Below are 21,775 nucleotides of genomic sequence, written 5' to 3' on the forward strand. Positions count from 1 at the left end.
TGTTTAATCCTTTTAGTCATATCCAGTTCTAAACCTTTTCCCTTCTTAATGCCCCAGGCATTTGGAAAATTTTAGAAAGGATGAATATAGCACATGTAATCGATCCTATATCCGAAGTATATGGGAATCGATTCATGATGTCTCACATAAAGACTAAACCAGTCTTTTGCTATAACATTTCCATTTCAATTTGCCAAGTTCTCATAATTCAGATTATGAAAAGGGATGCCGTAATCATAATCGAATTTTAGAACGCAAATAATGGACTCATATACAAAATTTCCTTATGTTGAGCCATTCCAACATGAAATTCATATATATCCTTGACTAAATGATTAAAACCTCACGATCTAAGCTTATAGATTTGAGATGAAGTATAATTTTCTCTCCCTTAATTATAGCAAAACAACTTTTCCCAATGGAAACCTTTTGTTTTCTATAATTAACATTGCTAACTTGCAATACTTATCATAATTATCATGCTCCCACTAACATGATGATTATTAGCATAACACTTATGCTCCCACTAGCTTTGACATGTACTCAGAAATCAACTGACTTCCTTACCAAAGTTCATATTTCTGATACTAGATTGTTTTGACAAAACTTTATCAAAATCATACACCTTCCCTTAGATAGCACACTTGTGTGTCTAAACAATTATGAAGAGGTATGCCGTAATCATAATGGTTAGACCTTTTTGCCATTTCTCACAAGTCCAAGTTAGTGTGCCGGTAAACCACACACGCTCCACTAACGATTTTGAGAATGCAAATATCACAATTTCTATCTAGCTAAAATCTACTTAGTGAAAGTGTTTCCTCACCATCATTTTCATGAATCGGAGAGAAACCTTATGACACTTAGATTTAATGGTGTATGTGTTCTTATCCATGTGAATTATCAAAACCATAGTCACAAGACAAGGATAATGACAAATCCAAACTCATATGGACTAAACTCAATCTTAATTTTTTGCCACCTAGCAGCTCAAGGGCCTGCCATTGCTTCCAAGTAGTTGTGCAACAAATTGAGAACTCTAAGAACTCATATGCAAAGCCAACTTTAACTGGAATGGGTACAGAATATGTCAACACGATAGGTTATAAACCTCAAGTCGTGTGCTAGTGAAGAACTTCAGGTTTATTCTTGATTAGTTCTTGAGACTTTCAAGACCTTTAAGACTCCCACTGTCCTCTTGACATATAAGACTCCCTTGTCAAATATCCAAGAGATAGTGTGGATTCTAATCAAGACAAACACTTCACACAATTGGCCTAAGTTGGTCTTTGTTTTATCCAAAACATCACAACTTACCAATTTCAGATGTACAAGAGTAGAAAACTTTTACTCTTACATTTGACAAGTGTTTTAAACCTTCTTTGAGACATGTCACTCAAATTACAATCTTAGAGTATGACTCTAAGACTTGTATAGGAACGAAGTATGACTCATCTTCTTGATTTAGTCACTTCACCAATTCATAGCTCCTCTTCTTAGCTATCAAAATGCACTTAGAGGATGAATTATGATTAGGTCTCTAAATCATTAAGATGATCACAAAACTGATACTAAAGTACTCTCCCATCTTTTTAGATTTGAGAAACTTTTATCCTGCTGCCTAATTTGATTCTTCTTATTCGCTCTGCCATACATTGGAACCTTTTCCAATGTCTCAGAATTACACTTAATCTTGTAAGTATAACCATATTTACTGAGCTTTAGTAAACTATGACGAATAGTTTTATCAATCTTTTGTGGTGGACTCGACCAGTGCACAAGAATGTGTACTCGATCCCTTAGTCCTTCACTTGACTCACACATCCATGTGAACAAGTAATTAGTCTTAATTTTCCAATACTTGAAGGCTCTCATTCATCATGCTATACAACTTGCATGATTCCAAGTTCTGTTCCACTTGAAACTTGGGTGATGAGAATCTTTGGTAAATTTAGACATTACCACAAATGAAAGAATCAATTTCATATCTCCACTCTTGCTATTAATGGAATCATATAAGCAACAATTTTTCCTCAAATGGCATTGTAAGGACATTTTAAAATAAATAAAATCAAAAATTTTTCTTTTATTTTAAAACTTTGCGGAAAAACTTATCCTTACAATCCATATGAAAACTTGTTGTTATCTATTCCTAAGCAATATCTCATAACTCCTAAGAAGTAGCTCAAGAATCCGATCTTCAAATTATGCGATAGAAATCCATCTACGCGATCAGATTCAGCATATTCTTTCTTTAAGTTCCTTTACTTTTCTTTGATTCTTAAAACATCACCATGTGACCTAGTCACATCATGTATCAGGAATCTCAGAATAGAAACTTAGCAGAGTTAGATAGTGGAATTTACCTGAAGTAGAGTCAAACTTATTGACTTTAACATCCTTAGGTAAATTTGGCAGCTTCACAACCAATGCCCCTTCCTTTGGCAATATAAACATATGGACCCTTTGAAAATGGTACAAGGGACTATCACAGACTTAGCTTTTCTCTTTACCATTTGGTCAACCGAGTTGACTATGGCCGATCCCTTTACCATTGGGAAGAGAATGCTTTTCTGGATTTCCTGTGTCACTATTGTCAATGTCCATCAAGTTTTAAGGAAGTTGATCTTAACAAATAGATAAGATCATTAAGGGTCTTGTCATAGTCTGTTTCATAGGTGTCCCAAAGGAACTCACTATGTGACTTAGAAAGTGATTGAACCACCGACTTTCTCAAGACTTTGACACCCAACTCTCCCGGCTTGTCAATATGTGACTGCATCTCGAAGACGTGACCACACCTAGACCTTGCCTTGCCAATAGGGCCTGAGTGACCTTAAACTTTTTCAAGAACTTGTGGGTTAGGGAGAATAATTGGAGGAGGTGAATGAAGTATGATTTCCAAGGGACATCATCTTCATTTAGGAAAGCTTGTTTCAAGAGATTTGGGAAGATCATAAATGTCTAAACCAGACATCTTTTGGGAGACATTCAAGATAGTTGATCTTAAGTCCTTAATATGACACCCAATATGAAATATTAAGGCTAGGACCCAACAAACTATTTTATAACTTAGAAGAGGGATGTCGTAATCCAAGCTATAAAATATTTGAAGGTAGGCGAATGACGATTCACCAATTTCCACCATGAAAAACGAAATATATGATTAGGTTTTAATTGGTTTTGAAACTCCTAGATCTATTGAGATTCATTGAACTGTTCAATGGCATGTTTCAATCTCGAGTGTGCCCTTCAGGTTTTGTGACTGGGATGTCGAGGATCACAAAACAAGGTGTGAAGTAACCATGCAAATTACTTGGTACCCTTAAGTGTTTACCCCTTAATCGATGTGCCGGTTAACCACACACGCTCCATCGATACTATGATAAACATTAAGTTACCCTTTTCCTACTTTGTTAAATACGTGTTAGTGTGCCGGTTAACCACACACGCTCCACTAACCGACTTAAACAAAGTGCAAAGTGTAATTTCATGGATTAGCGCCTTATTCACATTTTTCCTAAGTAACTAAGATTGGGTATTATTAAGAGTTTAGTTACTTAGTATTTATCATTAATACTTTTAATGAAGGGAGAATTATAGTCCTGTCAAACCCGTTCGGCTAACGACCCTCCACCGGTCAAGCAAGCGGTGGGTGAGAGTGGACACCCATTAAGTTGCCATTTTATAGGCAACAACCTTATACCCACCTTATAGACCGGCTTCGTGAATGAGGCGTACTAGCGGTAAGACTGACTTTACTCTTATACATATATATTATTAGCTTATAATATTATAAAGTATAAGGGTTGAATTTTAACTTTTAAAATTCTAAGGGCTAACTTGGAATTAAAGTATTCATAAGAGAAAACTTTACAAATTCCAAAACTTGAGGGCAAGTTTTGAAACTATTCAAAACTAATTAATTCCATAACTTATGTGTTTAAAGTAGTTTTAATCCAAAAACTCTTCAAGTTCCATAACTTGAGGACAAGTTATGGAAGACTTTAAACTAATAAAAGAATTAACTTTTCTTTATTTTATAACTTATGGAATTAATTAAGGTTACACCTTTTTTTATTTTATTTTATTTTATTAAATGAAGAGACTCTTGGTCCTCCATAACTTGAGGACAAGTTATGGAGTCATAAAACCATTTAATTATAACTAGACTCTTCATTTTGTAACCTTTGCCAATTTTTATGAGTTTTATTATTCTTAAATGTGACTTTTCATATAACTTGAGGACAAGTTACAAAAACACATTTTAGAATCAATTCTTAGATTAATTTGGATTAAAACCAACTATCACATAATTTTATTCATTAATCTAAATTCACTCATAAAACAAAGTAACACAAAAAACTTTTGGTGATCCATAACTTATTCTTAAGTTATGGAATCCTTTAAAACATTAACACCAAATTTTGTAACTCCATAAAAACTTTGAATCAATTTTTTTTTAAAACCTTTTCATATCCATAACTTATGAAGGTTTCAAAAAATAAAACTCTTTAGATCAAACTTTTAAAACTAATAAAATAATCATATTATTTTATCTTTTATTAAATTTGACCTAATTCAACTCATAAAGAAAATTATTCAAATTTTACAAATAATTAGTTTTTCACAAGAACAAGTAATTATCTTAAAATTTGACAAACTTCATGTTTTTTTTCCTTTTTTTTTTCAACTTTGAAAATAAAATATTTGCTTCAATATAACAGAAAACAACCCGTGTCTCTGATACCACTGCTGGGTTTTGAGCATTCTAACACTCCTATGGTGTACATGCAACCCTATAAACCTTGGATCTATGTTTTCTCTATTATACATGCAAATAAGAACTTTCCAAGGCTTTAATCCTAACTAGCATATTATGAAGTTCTTATACTACAAAGTACTAGTTAGATGACATACCTTTTTGATGTAGCTTGATGTCTTCAAGCTTTAAGAGCTTAGCCCCAATAGTGTGGAAGCCTCAAGTGGAATCACAAATCACCAAGACACCTTGGAAGACTTTAGAGAATATGAATACTTGGTTCTCTCTTAGTGAAATCGGCTAGCCCTCATAGTGTATCCACACTAGTGCCAATTTCACCAACCAAAGACATCTTTATATAGTATGGAGGATTAGGGTTAAACCCTAATACCCATGGCCTTTCATTTCCTAGGATCCATGGGTTAAACACTCCATGGACTATCCATCAAAGCTTAGCCCAACCTAAATGAACTTGGCCCATTCCATATATATAAGAGTCCATATTTAATTAGTTCCTTTTGATCACTTAACTAATTATAAATTAATTCTTGATCAATACTAATTAAACAATATGATTCCATATTAATATATTAGAACTTATAATATATTAATATTAATCATAAACATACTATTCTCAAAAGATTATCCATATAAATTGTGTCGGTGAAGTGCAACCCAAATGGACCATGCCGGGTCGGGTCAAGTACATACCAAATATAGTTATGGACTTAGACATTAATCCAACAAATATACCACGAAATCCTCCATCCCTTGCGGAAGGGCTAACACCGGGGCTTCGCATAATCTCTGGCGAAGTGTCTCGAACGAGGTCTGCTGCTCCGGGCCCCAAGAAAATGCAACACCCTTCCAGGTCAACTTGGTGAGTGGCATGGCGATCTGGAGAAATCCCTGATGAATCTCCGATAATAGCCTGCCAACCCTAAGAAACTCCTGATCTCAATAGGTGACCTCGGCACCTCCCAACTCATCACAGCCTCAATCTTGGCCGGATCGACCAATATCCACTACTGGTTAACAAGATGTCCTATGAACTGGACCTCCCGTAACCAAAAATCACACTTGGAGAATTTGGCGTAAAGCCTCTCCGATCTCAGGACTCCGAGGATTTCTCTCAAATGCTCCTCATGCTGCTCTCTGGATTTTGATTATACCAATATATCATCAATGAAAACAATCACCGATCGATCCAACATCGGTCTGCATGCCCTGTTCATGAGATCCATGAACGCGACTGGTGCATTGGTGAGCCCAAAAGGCATCGCCACGAACTCGTAATGCCTATAACGAGTTCTGAACACTGTCTTCTGGATATCTTCATCTCGAACCCTCATCTGATGATAACCCGACCTCAAATCTATCTTGGAGAACCAAGACGCTCCTTGCAACTGATCGAACAAATCGTCGATCCTCGGTAACGGATAACGGTTCTTGACCGTCAGCTTGTTCAACTCCCGGTAATCAATACACATCCGGTGTGAACCATCCTTCTTCTTGACAAAAAGGATCGGCGCTCCCCAAGGTGAGCTACACGGTCTAATAAACCCCTTTCCCAACAGCTCCTGAAGCTGTGAGGATATCTCCTGCATCTCGGACGGCGCAAGGCGATAGGGTGCCTTGGCAATAGGGGCCGCCCCTGGCACCAAGTCGATCCGAAACTCCACCTGCCTCTCGGGAGGCACACCCGGCAACTCCTCGAGGAAAACATCAGGGAACTCCCGCAGAATTGGGACCTCATCGATCGAACTTGGCCTCCCAGCGGCCACTCGCGTCTCCATCACATAGGCCACAAACCCTCTGCAGCCCTGTTGTAAACTCTATCTCACCCAAGCAGCCGAACAAAATGTTGACTCAGGACGGGTACCCTCATCGTACACTGTAAGTACTCCCCCACTAGGGTCTCGTATCATCACCAACTGACGCTCGCAATCTATAGCAGCTCCAAATCGGCTCAACCAATCCATGCCCACTATAACACACACGTCCCCCATTGCAATCGGGACCAGATCTATCGGGAACTCCACACCGAAGATCTCAAGGATATATCCTCGAATCACATCCGGGGCATACACTGCTCGCTCGTTAGCTATAGAAACTCGCAGAGGTCGACTCATGGCCTCTCGACAAATACTGATATGACGACTGAAGGCTAACGACACAAAAGACCGACTCGCTCCCGAGTCAAATAACACTAAGGCAGGTATAGAATTCCCAAGAAAAGTACATACGCATAACATAATATAAGCATAATATCTCATACTTAAATAAATAGAGAGAAGAATACATACCGGTCACAATGTCGGGTGCTGCGCGGACCTCCTCCGCTGTCAACTGGAAAGCTCTCCCACGAGCCTTCGGAGCCTCGGCCATCACTGATCGAACCTCGGTAACCCTAGCAGCAGGTGCAGATCCCTGCGCTGACCCCTGATGCAACTGTGGACACTTGGCCTTCCGTTGGCCAGTCTAGTTGCAATGAAAGCATACCATAAATCCCTTGGGGCAATCCTTGGCGATATGCCCCTCCTTGCCACATTTGTAGCAAGCACCTGATCGACAAGCTCCCTCATGACCCTTGCCGCACTTCCCGCAAGTGCGGCCCTTCTGGCCTCCAGTCCTCGAATCAGCGGGCTTGGCCCGCTTGGCTGCCGACTGAGACTGAGTCGGCCGCCGATCCATCCTCTAGGACTCGGCCTCCTCCCTGGCCTAATTCTCCAACTCGATCTCCTGCTTCCATGCATTTTCCTGAAGCTCAGCAAACGTACAGTACGTCGAGTTCGACATGAACTCTCAAATTTCCCTCCTCAAAATGCCTAAATACCGGCTCATCTGTGCCTGCTCAGTAGACACCTGCTCAGGGCAGAACATCTCCCTCTCATGAAACTTTCGGGTAACCACAGTAACTGAATCATTACCCTGCTTGAGGGTCAAGAACTCCGGAACCAAACGTTCCCTCTCCACCGGGGGAACATACTCGTCCCTGAACATGGCTGTGAACCTCTCACAGGTCACCTCAGAAATCTCTGCCAGAGTGAAGCTCGCCGTCACGAACTTCCACCAATCCTTCGCTCCCAAGCGAAGCTGGTTCAAAGCGAACCTCACCCTCAAGTTTTACGAACAAGAACACGTATAGAAACATCCCTCAATGTCAGAGATCCACCTCATTGCCGCAATCGAGTCCTGCGTTCCATCAAACTCTGGTGGCTTCATGTTGCTGAACTCCCGAAACAACAACGAGTCACCTCCCTAGGGTCTGGCAACAGCAATAGCTGTAGTAGCCGCAGCAGCTGCAGCCTCAGTCACCGTTGCATACTGCTCATCAAAAGTCTCAATCAGTGTGGTCTTGATGTCCCCAAACATCTCTGGAATCTCAGCCCGGATGGCAGCAGCCACCTCATGAATCAATCGACGGATCTCCTCGTCACTGACCCCACTGATCTCAGATGTGTGTCGTGTCCCAACCATGATGCCTCTGACATACAACATAAAAATATCAGAGACTCGATCGAGCATACTCGCACTCGATAACGCAACCCTACTCATCCTCCGATACCCAAAGGATTCTTACTTGGGCTGCTCATTGATCCGGTGTCTTCAGTAGTACGGGCCTTATACTACTGACCACACCGTATCAACATTCACCCCAAGTCCTCCTCCTTGGATCCCGGATCGCAAGTACTCTATTCTCGCTATCCATTGGCTACCTACTCGCTCTCAAGGCATCTCATAGCCGCAGGATTCTCCTAGGCTAAGGCATCACAAATCAGGCCACTCTAGTCCTAATATGAATACCTAGCCTACTCTTGCATGCATAACATAACATAGCATATCTCATAACACATAATGTAAGGGTATTCTGGGGATTCACCGTTCGGGCGCTAGCTGACCGTACACACTGCTCTGCTCTGTTTGTTTCAAAACTCCTTGCTCTTTTAGAAAATTTAGTTTTTATCATTGAAACTTTCTCAAATCCTCAGTTTGAGTTCAGATACGCCCAAAGGTGCATCCGATTCCCTCAAACCAAGGCTTTGATACCAACTTGTAACAACGTAATTTTTCAAAAAAAAATTTCATTTCTTTAAAACATAATTTCATTCAAAACAAACCATAAAAATCCAATGTAACGTAGTCATAATACAAAACATATCAAATCCCAAGATCAACTAAATCCAAATCCGCCTACGGGTGTGTGTACGAGTCATGCTGGCGCCTTCCCACGGTCCTCGCTAGTACCTGAAACACATAACACAACAACTGTAAGAATAAATGCTTAGTGAGTTCCCCAATATACCACTTACACACATACGCCCTTCCAGGCCATGACCTTCCGGTCCATGTGTCACACCCCAAAACCGGAACGGCAAAAACGTTCGGGGGTGGAGGACGTCATGTCAAGTATCACGAGATATGTATATCGTAAGCAAGTAATGAACAACCATTTCATTTAGAATGAAATTATTTACAATGTATGTGTTCACAAAACATAGAAGTCATAAACAAATAACAAAACAAGACTTGAAGCTATAATGCTCCATCTTCTGAAGTCCCAGCACTAGCACCTGTCTAATAGTCTCTTGAGAATACAAGTTATTTGAAAGAGTTGATCAGCAATTAAGCTGGTGAGTTCATAAGATTTTAGTGATGTGAGTAAGCTGTAAAAATGTGGTTTAAAATGTATAAGTAAAGTACTATAAGTTGTAAGGTGTTGTTTTGTAAAGTTTGCATGTTCCTCTAGAAAATCATATATTTCCTACTTAAAATGGGAGTTGAGTAAAATGACACTACAAGCCCTTTTATGCGTAATAAGTGGGTACAAGTTATATATACTTGGAGTAAACAAACAATCGATTATGCGCATCTGCCCTCAACCTACAACCCGACGGGGTACAGTAAGTAAGGCGGATAGCACATATTCCATTGGTTATTAGATCGTTGTCATATATAACCTTGGGGTATTCACTTGTTACTCATGGAGTTATTTGTAATGGTTCCTTTATGTCTAATGGAGAGTTCCTTTTAAGAAAACCTATATTTCTTATAATAAAATATTGACTATGGTGATTACTTTTATAATAGCTTTGTTTATACTGCTATATATAATTTGGTATCGGGTAGATAATAGATTGGGTGACCTCGGTATAAACCCACATCCAACGGGAACAGGACGTTCAGCGAAGAACAAACATCCTATTAGCTGTCGGATATTAGTCTTATATATAAACATGCTGTATAAACTAAGGTATTATAGAGTTAACTCACTTAAAGTCTTTAAAACTGTACTGGCTTAATAAAATGGATTAAGCCCTTAACTGGGAAATCACTAGTTTTGTATATCCAAAAGTACTGACTTTAAAACGAAAGTTTTGTACTAGAAAAACTGTGCATTGACTCTGTGTCCTATGACCTGATCCATACCTGGTACCCTTATGATGACTTAATGTATACTAAGCATAAATATATATAGATTTGGGTAGACAATAGATTGGGTGACCTCGGTGTAAACCCACATCCAACGGGAACAGGACGTACAGCGAAGAACACACATCCTATTAGCTGTCGCAATCTACTTAACATATATGTATCCTATAGTGTATACATTACGGAATCATAAGGTTAGCATCATGGTCCTAACTCTTAAAAGTAGCCTTTTACAAGGACTCGACTGTTTTGAAAGCAGTCTTCTACCAAGACTCTACTGTTATGAAAGCAGCCATCTACCAAGACTCTACTGTTATTGTCAACTGTAAAGTACATTCTCCCTAGTTTATAAATTATCTCGAATAGAGAATAGATTAACCTTCAAGTGTTACCGACACTTTATGAAAGTAATGGGAGAAATGAGTACCCTGATGTCGTTTATAACGACATACGGGGGTACTATCAACCTAAAAACACATGTGTGTTTTATTACGGTCATAATGTGAAAGCTAGAACCCCTACTAACCCGCTCTCATGTATGGAGATTGAGGGAACCAAACGCAACCCGAGCAAATCCATGTAAGCCGTGTAATTCACATTAAAGTTAGATCCTGTATGCGTGTTGTCATGCTATAGCAAATTAACTTTTTAGTTATGTTATGTTATGTTTTGTTCGGTTCTGTTCTGTTCTGTTATTGACTCTTTGTGTGCTTCATTGTACTAGAAGTAATGAATAGCATTCTCCTAAACTATACCTATAATAGTTTACTAATGCTCTAACTGGACTGTTACTGAAAAGACTCATTTATCTACAAAGTTATGCTTATACTTTAAAATGGAGTTTTGTATAACTATAAAGTAACATAACCTTTAGAAGAGTTTTGAAATGTTTTAACAACTTATAAATAACATAAGTAACATTTTGAAAGAATGTTTAACAACAAATAATTACACAATTATCATTGTGTTCAACTTGTATTCCCCCCTTAAAACAATTAAAATAGTTAAAAGATTCATTATGGGGTATGAACTCACCTGATGTGGGTGATTCAAACGGGTATGAGCGTACAGATGAGAAGTTCCACGAATGAAGTTCCGAGACACAATAAGTCCTAAATGATATTGAAGGACACATAATGACATGAATATAGTGTTTATAAACAACTATATGAAAGGAAACACCTTTCGGGACTAGGAAACACCTTAACCAAGTGTTGGAATCACATGTGATACAACCTAGGAGGGTATAAAGGAACTTATATGAGTTTACTACCATGAGTTCATGGCCCAAGGGAGTTTACGGTCGTAAACTCATGGTTACTCATGGGTTAGTGCAAGTATGAAAGCTAGGGAATGTTTTAGGGACATTAGCTTTAACCTAGGATGAGAAAGACCACTTCTTTTGGTACTTTTGGGGTGTTCATGGCCCAAATGAGTTTACTACCGTAAACTCATGGCCAAATATGTTTATGAGGGTCCTAAAGGTCATAAAAAAGCATTCTAAATTCATGCCTAAGACCTTAGAAGTGTTTGTGGCATCAAAACACCTCTATTTTGAGTTTACGGCCCATGGACCATTTGGTCATGTGTTTGCGGCTGTAAACACTTATGGGAGATGATATTTTGGTTGTTTTGGGTCCTAAACACATCTAGGTAAAGTTCTATGCTTGTCTCTTGGGTTATGGAAGGCATTTAGGTCATTTTGGCACCCTAAAATGGAGTTCACGGCCCAAGAACTTCCTTGGCCGTGAAATCACTTTTGGTCCTTGATTTTAATTGATTTTGATGCCTAAAAATGTCATGGTTTGTCCCATGTTTGGTTTCCAAGGTCTAGGGGGCATTGGGCACACTTTGGCCCTTGAAATGGAGTTTACTCCCCAAGGTGTTCTTGGGCGGTAAACTCACAGATCTTGGTGTTTTCCTATGATTTCTAGTGTATTAAGCATATATAAAGCTTTAAAACAACACTAGATAGAAGTACTCACTTTCCGGAACAAAAGTCTGAAGATCCTTGAGAGAGAATTTGGCTTTTCTCTAGTTGGAATTGTAACTAATGAATAATTTGGTTCAGAATTCTATATATAGTCCTGGGATTTTTGGTAGAAAATATTTTATTCTTAGAAAGAACTCTAATATCATAGAGTTTTGGAATAACAGAGTTGCACAAGACCCAAGTGCAACCTCTCTCCTGATATCTCCTTAAGTGTAAATCCTGAGTTGCTCAAACTTGTCCCAAAAGTTTGAAAGTTAGCAGAAACAGACTTGGCTTCTATTGAAGTGGAAATTTTTGGGTTGTCACACCATGTGTCTCAGGGGACTTCCGTCCCAACCCAGTAAACCTTCCGGTCCTACCCATTTCGACCTTCCGGTCTACATCATAATGCCTTCCGGCCCATAACATAATGCCTTCTGGCCCATATCAAGCATAGCATAAATAACGCATACAAAAAAAGCAACTAATATCATACAATGCATATATCTTATAGCATACCAGACCTTCTGGTCACACATAGGTACCCTTCCAGGTACAGTATAGTGAGAAGACTCACCTCGTATGATGTCTAGTGTCTCACGTGCTCGATATCTCTGAATCTCGCAACAACGACCTAGCCTCGCCTATATTCCTTTCTAAAATTCCACAAAAGGGTAAAATACCATTTTACCCCTCCCTGACCCAAAAATCCACATGTTGACTAAAACCCTAAAAGTCAACAGCAAGCAGTACGCGGGGCGTACCCTTGCATTCCAAAAACGGGGTACGCGACCCCCTACGCGGTGCGGACTAGGATTACGCCTAGCGTAATGCCCAATTTCTTTATCCAACACATTCAGGTCTTAATCGGTTAAAACTTGCATCCAAACTTCAGATCTGACTCCTCTAATATGACATAATCTATAAAGTTGAAACCTTTAAGCCTTTGCATGGTTGTAAGGGTCACTTTGTGCTCAAAACACCTTTCCTCTTTCCATAACAAGACTATAACTCATGCATGACACAAGATCCACGTCCAAGACTAGATTTTTATGACTCCTCAACACATATTACACTAGAAATGGTCAGATCTAAGCTTATGGAGACTCTTTGCACATAAATTCTCCAACTTTGAACCAAAAACCATAAAAATGGTCCAAAGAGCAAAACTTATGAAGAACAAGGAAAGCTTTGAGCTTTTTACCTCAGGAAGGATCTCCAACGATAATAGAACTCGAATCTACACTTGTTCTTCAACTTCTAGCTCCAACAATGGCTCCTTCTTCTCCTTCTTCACCTTGAAAAGATAACTTCAAGCTCAAAAACACACACACAAGCTAAAGCACGAATCTCATCTCTCCAAGGACTCACTCAAGGGTCTATGGTGGCTAGGGTAAAGGACTACATGTTCCTTTTATAGTGCAAGGCCAGGAATTAGGGTTTTGCATCTGGGCCGGTTACGTCCGGCGTAACATTGGGTACGTCCAGCGTACCTGGATGAACCCGCGCGCGAGTACGTGCGGCGTACACCCTGGTACGCCCAGCGTACTCACCAAATCCACCTTTCAACTTTAAGGGACTAATTTTCCAACTCTCCAAAATAGAAGGGCCATAAAGCAAACCTGGATTTTGGGCTGTTACACTTAGACCCATGGGTATGGTGAGAAGACTCACCTTAGTCTGCTGAACACACAAGCTGCTCTCCAAACAGTTTGCAACCTCTCAAACTGGACAATTTATATTAATCAATGTTAGGACCTTAAATTAATCTAGGAAAACCCAAAACCACATCATCCCATGAGGCCCAAATACCCTTCCCTTGCTAATGGGCCCAAAGTCCTAGTCCAAAATTCAATAATGGGCATTTTGGCCCAATAAGGTGATGGGTTTTAGCCATAAGAACATCCTATGTGCTCATGCAACCCTAATGCTTGGATCTAGGTTTCTCTATTGTACATGCAATTCATCCAAGACTTTAAACCCTAGTTCTAGCATACAATTAATCATATTAACATGTGAAAGGGTTTTTAGATCTTACCTTGATTGTTATGTAGCAATAACAATCTCAAATCCTCCTTGTAAGGACTTTAGAAAGCTTAGAGTCACAAGTGTCACTCCTCTAATGGCTCACAAACACCAAGAGAAAGAGGATGAAGAATAAGGAGAGAGGAGGCTGCCCAAAACGTGTAGAAACACTAGTGGAACTCTTCACCACGTTTTTGGGGCTTAAGGGTGCTATATATACATGTAGGCTATTAGGGTTTTCAACTAGGAAACCCTAATTTGACTGCTTAAGCCCTAAGCAGCCCATGGACCCTTTTAGAATATCCCTTGGACGATTTCTAATGGGTTTCCCCATATAATTCATCCATCCTATTATTCCAAGGTAATCCATAGCCCAGATGCAATTATCTTATAATTACAGTTCTAGTCCCTTAAGTTTAATTAATCTCTTTTAGCCACAAAATTAATTATCAACTAATTCTTGACTAATATTAATTATTCAATATGATTTCTCCTTTAATATATTATTCTCATAATATATTAATAAATCATAATTAATCCTTTCTCTCCGTAATTCATCCTATCAAGTTGCTTTGGTGAAGGCAACCCAAAAGGATCATGCACTATCAGGTCATGTACATACCAAAATAGTTATGGACTTAGACACTAATCCAATAGTCTCCCACTTGGATAAGTCTAATAACTATTCTGCGTATGACTTCGGATCCTGATCTGCAATCGTACCTTTCAAAAGTCGCTGTCAACTCTGATCTTATCAGATCCGCGTCCTTTAGATAAGGGATTATATATTATTCCATTTTAGATATCGTATAGACTTGAGACATGGATTTCAATCATTCTCTCTATACTGTTTCCCGATTTCCGATTTATTCCGACTGACAACAGACTACATTTGAACACATCAAATTAGTCTCGTCTTGGCCAAGCGCTTAGTGTCATCACTAAATCATCGAGGGGTCCACAGATATCGCTTTCATCCTGCTTTGGATAAAAGGAATGGATAAACTTTGATTCAATGCTTGCTAGCACTCACTCACCGAATCACACACAATAATATGTTTTATTACACCAAGTTACTGGTGCGTTTACATATTATCAATGTGTAACCGACTCACAAGATACAACTCACACATCTCAGTTTCAAGAATATACGATATTATCGTCTCACCAATTACTCGTGATAAAATCCATGAAGTGATCCAAGTGAGCGTGGTTTTAATCCAATGCTCAAATCATATTCATAAGCACTCATGAACATTGCAGCAAACATTTGCTTATGTCTAATACACTTTAGACAATCCACACACCAATTCACGACAGCCTTCATTCATAACTACTTCCAACATATGAACGACTGTGGTCCGTTTGAATAATTTGATTGTTTTGAACCAATTTAATTATTCAAGAAGTCAAAACATGCAAAATGAAACACAAGAATAATATTAATCCCATATGGCCCCAAACTCTAGGTATAAATAAAACATTTTATTTAATCACCATATTGATTACTCATTATTTGTTGTTTCGGTTAATCAACTTCTTACTTGAATTATAACTACACTTGTCCCATGCTCTCAACATGCACACAATGTTTATTTACGGTCCTTACTTTGTGAAATAGATCAAATGAACACATTTCTAATCATACTCATTTCACAACTCCCAATCCTTATCATAAGTATAAGAATATCAAATTCTTGTTACTTATGCTAGATTCTAACACTTTATGCAATGATTCTTTCGTAAAGTCATAGCTCAAAATCATCAAGACTTGGCCAATCTCTATCAGAAACAATTCTATAGATATGATGTCTCTCACTCAAAGTACATTCCTTTAAACACCCTTCTTGTATAAAAGTTTCTAATCTAGACATAGATTCTTAATATCCAACTCCCAATATGGAAACATTTCCATATTTTCCATACGACAACTCATTCTTAACAGAATCTTATCTATTCATAATAATGTCGATATGGTCCATCCAATACCATACTTCCAACTACTCACAAGCGACCAATCATCAGCGAGCTTTGTATCGTCCTTTGATAGTTGTTTAATTATTTTAGTCAAAACCGATTCTAGTCCTTTTTCCCTCAAAATGCGCTAGACATTTGGAAAAATTTAGAATGGTCAAATATTATAGCATTTGTAATCGATCCTATACCCGAAGTGTATGGAACACGATGCATAATGTCTTACATAAAGATCTGATACTTTATCAATCTTTTGCCATAATATTTTATGTGTCACGATCTCACAATTCGAACTATGCCACAATCTTAATCGAAATTTTGAGAACGCACTATGTATCCTTGACTAAATTTATTAACATTCCACAACCTAAGCCTTTAGATTTGAAATGAAGCATAATATTCTCTCCCTTAATTATAGCAAAACAACTATTCAACCCTTACGACTTTGCAAAGTATAACTCTTGTTTTCTATAATTAATATTTCTAACTTGAAATACTTGCCATAATAATCATACAAGCACAACATTTATGCTCCCACTATCATGATGATTATTATCATATAAGCATAACACTTATGCTCCCACTAGCTTTGACATGATAATCCTTTATCTAAGCTTCATAAACTTATACACCTTTGCCTTAGATAGCTCATATGTGTGTCTAAACAATTCAGACTAATTACAAAATCTCACAATTCGAATTATGGAAAGGGATACCGTAACCATAATCGAATTCAAGAATACAATTTTCACAATCACTATCTTCTTAAAATCTCTCTTAGCGAAAGCATTTCCTCACAGTCATCTTCATGAAGGAGGGAATCTTATGACACTTAGATTTTAATGGTGTATTTGTTCCTATCCATGCGAATTTGTCCAAAACCAAAGTTGCGACAAACCCAAACTCTTATGGACCGAACTTTCTTAATCTTGATTTCTTGCCTTATGGTAACACGGCTACCCACCATGTCTTCCAAGTAGTTAAGCAGCTCACCCTTTCCTATCAATGTACTTTTCATTGATCAAAGTGCTTGCCTTTTATGCGTTCAAATGAGAACTCATAGAACTCACATGCATAATTAACTCAATTGGAAATGCACAGAAACAAGATAGTGTCGACACGATAGGTTGTAAACCTCAAGTCGTGTGCTAGTGATGATCGGTAAGGTTTATTCTTCATTAGTTCTTGAAACTTTTCGAGACCATTAGGACTCCCACTGACTCCTTGACATATAAGATTCTCTTGTCAATAAACATTTCTTGACAAACAAATATTCAAGAGTTAGTGTAGCTTTTATCAAGACAAAACACTTCACAAAATCGGTCCTAGTTGGTCTTTGTCTTATCCAAGACATCACAACTTTCCACATTTGATGAATTTTATAAACCTTCTTAAGACTTGTCACTCAATGTCACAATCTTAACTCTAAGACTTGGTTTTGGAACGAAGTATGATTGACTTCTTGATTTAACCATTTCTCCAATTCTTGATTCCTCTTCTCAGACATACAATTGCACTAAGACTCACTTAGAGGATCAATTGAGATATGGTTCTTAATCATTAAGACCTATCATAAAAAATAATAAAGGTACTCTCCCTTCTTCTTAGAATAGAGAAACTTTTATCTTTCTGCCTACTTGATTCTTCTTTATTCGTTCTGCTATTTATTGAAACTCTTTCAATCAACTGAGAATTACACTTAATCTCATAATTATAATCATATTTACTTAACCTTAGTAAATCATGACGAATATCTTTGTTACTCTTGTGGTGGACTTGATCAACACACAACCTTGTGTACTCGATCTCCTAGTCCTTCACTTGACACTTTGTCAAGGAATTAGTCTAATTTTCAAATGTGAAATTTCTCATTCATCATGCAACCAAGTTGTATGATTCCAAGTTTCTGTCCAATTGAAAATTGGGCGATGAGAAACTTTCCTTATTTGGTAAATTCTTGACCTTTCCACAAATAACAAAATTAAGAATCAAATCCATTATTGCTAATAATAGAAACTTACAAACATCAATTTTTTCATACATGCCATTGCAAGGATAAATAAATAATATAAAATCAAATTTTATCTTATTGCGGAAAAATTTGTCCTTACAATGCAATTCAATCGAAAAACTATGTTAATTCATATTTCTTAGCAATCTATTCTAACTCCAAGTAGTAGCTCAAAATCTAATCTTCAAACAATGCGATCGAAATCCATTTCTTCACGATTAGATTCTACTCACTTCTTTCCTTAAGTTTCCTCTCTTTTCTATGATCCTACAAAACACAAAATGTAATCTTATCACACCATGTATTAAGAATCTAGAATAGGAACTTAAAAAAGTTAGTTAATGGATTTTACCTAAAGCAAAGCCATACGTTTTGACTCTCCCATCTCTTAGATCTCTTAGGTAAATAGGGCAGCTTCGTCTCCAATGCCCCTTCTCTTGGCAATAAAAGCAAAATGACTCTTTTGGGATAGCGCATGGAACTACTTCAGACTTTTCCTTTCTCTTATGATCAAACCCTTCGATCATGCGCCTTTCGTTGCCATTGCCTATATCCATAGAGGTCTGGAAGGCAGATCAACCAATCAACTTTGCTTTTCCAGTGCACCAAATCACTGTTGATTCAGCAGAAATAAGCATATAGGTGAGATCAATGAGGGTTATGTCGTGGTTCATCATATAGTACTCTCTTACGAACTCACTATATGAGTCAGGAAGTGACTGAAGAACCCAATCAACAGCCAGCTCCTCACAGACAACAGATCCCAACATTTTTAATCTATCGATGTGTGACTTCATCTCTAGGATGTGTGCACACACTAACTTTCCTTCTTCATGTTTACTTGCCAAAAGGGCTTGAGTGAGTTTGAACTTTTCAATCTTTTGAACTTGAGGGTTAGGGAGAATAATAGGAGGAGGTGGAGGAAGTGAAGCATGATCTCGTGTTCCTCGATCGAATCGTGGAATATCATCTTCATGTGAAAAACTTGTTCCACGGGATTTGGGAAGACCATAGTTGTCATACTTTGACATCTACAAAACGGGAGAAAAATTAAATTCAAATTACTTGATTGATTGAGTCCTTAATAAATCACCCAAATGAGATATTAAGGCTAGGACCCAACACAATACTCTACAACCTAGAAAAGGGATGTCGTAATCTAGTTGCAGAATATTTGAAGGTAAGTGAATGACGATTCACTAATTTCCACCATGAAAAACGAAAAAGAAATTTACGTTTTAAATCTATTGAAAATTCCTAGAGCTTTTGAGATTCATTGAACTTTTCAATGGCATGTTTAAATCTCGATATGCCTCTCTAGTTTGTGACTGGGATACCAAGGATCACAAAGCGGGTGTGAATAACCATGCAAACTTACATGGTGCCCCCACATGTTACAGTCATCTATTCGATGTGCCGGTTAACCATACACGCTCCACCGAACTATGACAAACATTGAGTCACCCTTTGCTACCTTTTCTTAGAACCATTTAGTGTGCCGGTTAACCACACACTCTCCACTAACGTCTTCGCAAGGGCACAAAGTGTAATTTCATGGAATTGCATCAATTCACTTTTGCCTAAAGTAACTAAGATTGGGAATTTTATGAAAGCATTCAGTTACTTTTGTACTTCATTATACTTATAAAAGAAGATTTTTGTCCTATCCTACCCGTTCGGCTAACGAACCTCCACTAGTCAAGAGTGTGGTGGGTAAGAGTGGATACCTATTCAATCGTCATTTTATAGGCAATTTCCTTAAACACCCCTTATAGACCAGCTTCGTGAATGAGGCCTATTATCGGTAAGACTGACTTTTACTCATACATATATATAATGTTAGACTTTTAATGTTATATATAGTATAGGGTGTATTTTACACTTTTAAAATACTAGGTGGTCTAATTTAATAAATTACACTTTTAATTTAACTAAATGTGAACCTAAACCTTATGGATTTATTAAATCTCCTTTAATTATACACCTTAATTAATTAATAAAACCATAAGGGTGTGATTTGAACTTTTCAAAACAATACTAAGGTTTTAGAATTTAACATTTCTAAATTAAACTATTAATCAACTTTTAAATTCCAAAACTTGAGGGCAAGTTTTGAAACATTTTAAAACATTAGGGTTTTAACTATTTAAATTTCAAAACAAAATCTTTAAATTCAAATTTAAACTATAAAACCTAAAAGGTAGATAATTGAAACTTTTTCACAACATAAAGATCAAATAACAAATAATAGAAATTAAACAATTAATTTGGTCATTATCTATATTTGACCTAATTTCAATTTCTTGCAAGATAAGTTACCCAATTAATACAAATAATCAATCTTTAATCATATAAGGAATTTATTATCTAATCAATTGGTAATTATCTTTTGTTTGGTCAAGGATATACTCAAATATATTTTTAAAATCGGATTTTAATGACCCAAAACAGTTAAGGCAAGTATCCTCAAGTAAAACAGCAAGAAATCCCGAAACTACCTCTTTCTGACGCTCGAACTCGCCGAGTTCCTCTATGGACTCGCCGAGTTGGAGCTACTCGCCGAGTCCACAGTGGAACTCGCCGAGTTCATCAGTCAGGGGACCAAAAATCGATTTTTGAAGCTTGAAAAAATAACCAAGGCATCAATACAATAGAAACCAGTCAAGGCTCTGATACCACTGATGGGTTTTAGCCATAAGAACATCCTATATGCTCATGCAACCCTAATGCTTGGATCTAGGTTTCTCTATTGTACATGCAATTCATCCAAGACTTTAAACCCTAGTTCTAGCATACAATTAATCATATTAACATGTGAAAGGGTTTTTAGATCTTACCTTGATTGTTATGTAGCAATAACAATCTCAAATCCTCCTTGTAAGGACTTTAGAAAGCTTATAGTCACAAGTGTCACTCCTCTAATGGCTCACAAACACCAAGAGCAAGAGGACGAAGAATAAGGAGAAAGGAGGTTGCCCAAAACGTGTAGAAACACTAGTGGAACTCTTCACCACGTTTTTGGGGCTTAAGGGTGTTATATATACATGTAGGCTATTAGGGTTTTCAACTAGGAAACCCTAATTTGACTGCTTAAGCCCTAAGCAGCCCATGGACCCTTTTAGAATATCCATTGGACGATTTCTAATGGGTTTCCCCATAGAATTCATCCCTCCTATTATTACAAGGTTATCCATAGCCCAAATGCAATTATCTTATATTTACAGTTCCAATCCCTTAAGTTTAATTAATCTCTTATAGCCACACAATTAATTATCAATTAATTCTTGACTAATATTAATTAAACAATTTGATATCTCCTTTAATATATTATTCTCAAAATATATTAATAAATCATAATTAATCCTTTCTCTCCATAATTCGTCCTATCAAGTTGCTTTGGTGAAGGCAACCCAAAAGGACCATGCATTATCGGGTCAAGTACCTACCAAAATAGTTATGGACTTAGACATTAATCCAACATAAGGCCCACCCAAGGTATTCATGGCCCATAAAAGAAGAAATGGACCATAATTCACAGAACACAACCAGCCCATTAAGCAAAATGAAGCCCAATAGCACAAAGGCCCAAAATAAATCC

This window comes from Lactuca serriola, chromosome 8 (assembly GCF_051521515.1).
Source record: "Lactuca serriola cultivar US96UC23 chromosome 8, Lser_US96UC23_V15, whole genome shotgun sequence".
In the NCBI taxonomy this organism is placed as follows: domain Eukaryota; kingdom Viridiplantae; phylum Streptophyta; class Magnoliopsida; order Asterales; family Asteraceae; genus Lactuca; species Lactuca serriola.